Here is a 5,000-nt window from a genome sequence, read left to right as displayed (position 1 = left end):
TAATATTGATCCAGATCCGGAGTCCTACAGAATACAAAACCATAGATTTCCAATTAGTGGACAGATACTTGGACACAGGTAGTATTTTTAATAGTCTCATGGCTCTTTTTAAATCTAAATATGTTTTTTGTTAGAAAGAAGAGAAATAGGCAATACGTTTTTACCTAAAATGGGCGACCGACCAACGAAAAGATCATTATTTCGACATCGTTGGTAGTTCAATTTAGACCATAATACTGCCTTCAACAACCCAACGACTCCCTCGTTTGTAGGCCGTCTTAAAATCATAGAACAGACACAAAACACCCATTTTCAGGTTGGGTTGGTCCAACCAAGAAAGACATGCGAGTTTTAGGGACACCTGAGATAAGTCACACTTGGACCGACTACTTTAGTCAAGATTGGCTATCTCTATATACGCAAAATAAAGGCGAAGACTTTGCTCCTAGTTCCTCTCTCCTTAGTGTACTCGTGAGACATCGCGTAAGAGCGCTTAGAGCAGCTCGTAGCTATTGTATGCATGGGAGTGATGATATATTGATTGCACGAGCTAGCCGATTCGGATTGAGAGGAAGGTAAGTTCTGATCTAATATATGAAGACCTGTGTCGCACATCCGCTGCTAGAAGGAGTGAACTCGGGGTGAGATTGCTGCTTACTTGCTTGTGTCGCAGATCAGCTGCAAGAATAGGGTGAAAGGAAAACTTTCAAGCAGAAAGGCAGACGAACCAGGCAAATCAGCTAATCCAGCGATGTGTTAAGCAAATAAGCAATTTACTTTTTCTCCACTGAATTCTTCACCCAAGTTTTTGTTGCAGGAGAAGCGGTGACAGAGCTGATCTATGATAAAGAGACAGAGAGGTCAATGCTTTATGTTAATAAAATAGGTCTTTAAGATCTTCTCCTAATCTGGCTGCTGGTACAGGCTTCCACCTGGCTGGATGGGACTTTATAAATGAATGGATTCCTGCAAATCTAGCCTTGTCGCTTGATTCTCCGCTTAGAAATCAGTCATAGGAAGTTCAATTCTACCTCTCCGCCAACTGCCCTAGCCTTTGCTTCCTCGGACATCTATGTGCTTGTTGATGCCTATTCAGACTCGGTGCCTCACAGCCATTACAGATTGAACTTGTCTGGTACGACTTCTTCCTTTAAATTAAAAGAGTTGTTCCAAAGGATCGGCCAGTGATTAAACCTCTTGTCGTACGTTTGGCTTCCGGCTTCTGGCCCCACCACTCTTTAATCAAGGAGAGGCGAGACTTCGTAAACTGGGACTACTCCACCAGACCCTGGATTTGATGACTAAGACAGGTCTTTGGCTTCAGGGCGTGGTTCCAACTGACTGTACCTTTCGGTGAACCTAGAATTTATCAATGAAGAAGCGGGACCATCCCTCGTCGACTAATGGGCATAAGCCCTACTCGCCGGTGGAATTCCCTTCTTCAAGTCCAAAAGAAGAGCGTGATGGCTCGAGTTAATTCTTTGGATCCCTCGAGCCAGTCGTGTTTGGCTTGCCTAACTTTTTCCTTCAAACTTGTCCACTCTGCAAGTTCCTTCAAAGCTTCTTCATTACTCTCCTCCAATGGAGAAGTGACTGAAAACTTGAGCTCAGATAGTTATTTTCTCTTGGCAAGAAGTTGCTGGATCTGAATCTGAGTTTCTAATTCTTTTTCTGGACATTTTTAAGAACTTAGCCTCCTGCACACCTAACCCTCAGTCTGAGCTCTCGGGTGAAGGGAAAGAAAAGAGTAAAGGTATACAATCCCATAAACGAGTCGAAAGTGCTACCGCTCCTGCCACTTTGACTGCTACTCCTCAAAGAGAGAAAGAGCCTATGAAGAATGCTACTGCCACTCCTACGGTGAATAGGGACCCGCGAAAGCAAAACGGGAAATAAAAAGGCTCCCACAAGATAACCAGAGGGCCGCGCTAGCGGACCGGTATAAGAAGAAAATAGACTTCCTAGAGGAAGAAATAGAAAGACTAACTGATCGGGGCGCCAGCGATCGACTAATAGAAAAGAAAGAAAGATAAATTAGCGCACTAATAGCAGACTCTAATCGTATAGTGGCACCACTCCTCAAACGAGGAAGTGAACTGAAAGAGCAATTAGAACTAGTAGAAAGAGCGCCTTGGAGACATGAGAAAGCGCCGGCTCAGCTACAGGTTCCGGTTGGGAACCGATACGATTGTCCAGATTCCTGGTCTCAAGAAGTTGCTAGAGAAGGTGCTGCCGAGATGGCTACAAGAGGTGCTGCTCAACCAAATGATCAAGATGATCCCATTTACAAGGCGGGAAGACGGAGGTTCTTACTTTGATTACGACAGTCCAGCCTTACATACGGCGAATGATGGTCCAACTTACCACTCCAATCCTTCTCTTCAAGATAACCATCCTTCCGTGCCACCTATGCCGCCTGTGCAAGACGAGAGCCCTCCACTTCATCCAAGCGAGCTCATCGATGCGCTGATTGAGGAGAACGAGGACAGCTGACTACCGCTAAAAGTAAGACTACGAGTACACATTGTATGATTAAAAACTGCCGCTGCATACTACCCGGTGCTTGCAGGTCTGACTGGTGCCTTCTCTCCAACAGCTGCTTCAATCAATGTTAAGTCTGACTACGAGGCTTCTTAGCCCGCAGCTGACTACTTATTGAAAGACCGAACAGGAAATGAAAAGTCGTACTACAACAACTGTAAACATTCCCTCCCCGCTCTTACTTTGATCGACTTGCCCGCACAGCGTCTTTTTTGAGAGAAGAAGTCAAGGGGCTAAGTGACTCTCAAAAGTCGTCTTTTGTATCGCGCCAAGAGAAATGACATAGATAAGATCATTGCTTAAAGAGTTTCATTGTCGAATTTTTATCATCCCAATAGTAGCTGCTGCCCAAAGGTGCTTTATGAAAGCCGGCCCACAGCAGTGAAAGTACGAGGGATTCCGTCGATCGAACGAAAACAGCTTCTTGCTTTTTTTGCCTATCTGGCTTGACTACTCTGCTTGCTTAACACAAGTCTTATTTAACCTTCACGGACCACTTCACTACCCAGCAAGCGTAGGCTCGAAAGCAACGGATTAAGCAACTTGCGCGAAACTTGAGCAGTTCTCCATAAGGGGCAACAAGCAACGGATTGAGCTGAAAGCCGTTGCTCTAATGCCTCGTTACGTATACTTCACTCGCTCGTTAGCGCTTTAGTTTGATTGCAGGGCCTTTACCTTTAGGCTTGACTAATAAGATAGATAGGGCTTTTCTCGCTTTTTTTGAGACCATATAAGGCTTTCTTCTTCAATCGGCAAACAAGGGGAAGCCTGATAGGGCTTTAAGAGACAGGGACAGGGGCATGCCTGACTCTTTAGAAAGTATACAAGTGTTGAAAGAGTGAAGTCTGGGGACAACGGTAAACGTGAGGAATGGGGCCTCCAAACCGCCTTACTAAATAAGTTTGCAAGCAAGGGACATGCCGAACACCTACCTTTCCAACTAAGTCCAACGCGAGGAGGTCAATTTGGAAGCTACTGCTAAGGTACTCCCCCTCATCTATACTTTACTATAAAGGATAGGCAATTGAGAGATAATAGGGCGATAGCGATAGACACAGAAACTGAAAGAAATAGATGAAAAAATGACTTCCGCAGAGGATAGGGTCAACCTGCTTAGATAGGGCGATAGCCCGGTTTTGGTTGAATATCCTTTCCTGTGTTTGTCTTGTATTGAGGTATACCGAAGATATGAGTCAAAGTAGGTAACAGAAGAGGATGGATGTCTGAGCGGTTGAAAGAGTCGGTCTTGAAAACCGAAGTATTGATAGGAATACCGGGGGTTCGAATCCCTCTCCATCCGCGAGGTCAGTACTCACTCTTGCGTAACGAATCGGATAGATGCTTGTGTTATAGGTTGTCTCTTGTCTCCCTTTCGTTATCTTCCTATAAGTTGGGGAAGGGCCGGGTGTCCCTCTCGTTCAGTGATCCCCGGAGCGGGGCGTGGTCAAGGGATTCGGGGGTAGAGGAGGTCGGGCACAATCCGGACAAATGGACATAGAATAAGATGGCATCAAAGAGAGAAGGACAGTTAATCCAATAGTACTGATAGGACCTTTTCATCTAATAGAATCTAATAGAATAGATCACGCCTTGGGAGTTCTCTTTCTCTCTAACTATCCATTTCGTAAGAGAAGAAAGAAAGGATTGTAGGGCAGATGGTATGCCCCTTTCATGATCTAGGCGTCGTTGATTGATTCTACTTCTTCTCCTTCTTTATCGAGATTCAGTTAGTGCTCAATCTACTGATCATTGGTAAAAGAGAGAAAAAGTAAGCGGGGTGCATGATCAGATCGTTGAGAATTAAGTGATTGAAATAATCTACTTGTTTCAGAACCTGTACCCGTAGTAACAATCCTGCTTTATTATTTTCTTGATCGTCCTAAAGTGACTTATGAGAACGAAGACAGAGTGCGATCATGGAGTGGTGCCCCTTTCGAACACTTAGTCTCAAAAGGCTAGATTAGTATCGAGGAGAAGGCCTTAATTGCTCGGCTATACTCGATCAATACCTCCGCTAGTAGTTCTTGGAAGAGCTTCCTGGATTATCAAGAAGAGATGAGAAGCTGTAGTGGGGCATCTAACTAAAAAAGTCCTGCTATATAGACTAAGGTTTTCAAAAAGCAAAAGGAGGGAGGCAGTAACTCAAGGACTTCACACGACCAAAGAAGCTTCGGTTTTCAAAGAAAAATTACTTATCCTTTATCCCCTTCAAGATACGTTTGAACGGCGGCGAATCTCGTCTCGAGTCTAGGTCTCTTGTAGCTATGAGTTCCTGCAGCTAAAGTAGCTAAGGAGAAGATTGATCAGCAGTACCAGAAGAAGATGTCTTACCAGGAAGTGTTAGCGAATCCGTTGATACATCAGCTGCTATTGAGGTAGCTAAAGAAGAAGAAAGATATGTTGATGAACAGTGAGTAAGCCGCATTGAGAATGAGTGGTGGGAGGGCATAGAGAAGATA

The 5,000-nt window shown here is 44.5% G+C and overlaps 1 protein-coding gene and 1 non-coding gene across 2 annotated transcripts in view; one reads left to right on the top strand and one right to left on the bottom strand.

Moving 5' to 3' along the window:
- Positions 1–5,000, bottom strand: part of LOC135150754 (probable cytochrome c biosynthesis protein) — a 7,628-nt gene that overhangs the window by 1,115 nt on the left and 1,513 nt on the right. Inside the window, 1 exon segment of the mRNA XM_064087751.1 lies at positions 1–5,000. This exon segment is cut by the window's left edge and continues 1,115 nt beyond it; it is cut by the window's right edge and continues 1,180 nt beyond it. The gene's annotated coding sequence lies outside the window, so the exon portion shown is untranslated.
- On the top strand, positions 3,755–3,841 carry TRNAS-UGA (transfer RNA serine (anticodon UGA)). Its single transcript has one exon. It is a non-coding gene; the product is annotated as a tRNA-Ser (tRNA).

This window comes from Daucus carota, chromosome 1 (assembly GCF_001625215.2).
Source record: "Daucus carota subsp. sativus chromosome 1, DH1 v3.0, whole genome shotgun sequence".
Lineage (NCBI taxonomy): Eukaryota > Viridiplantae > Streptophyta > Magnoliopsida > Apiales > Apiaceae > Daucus > Daucus carota.
The sequence above is the reverse complement of the archived record's forward strand: the minus strand, read 5'-3'. Positions and strand labels throughout refer to the sequence as shown.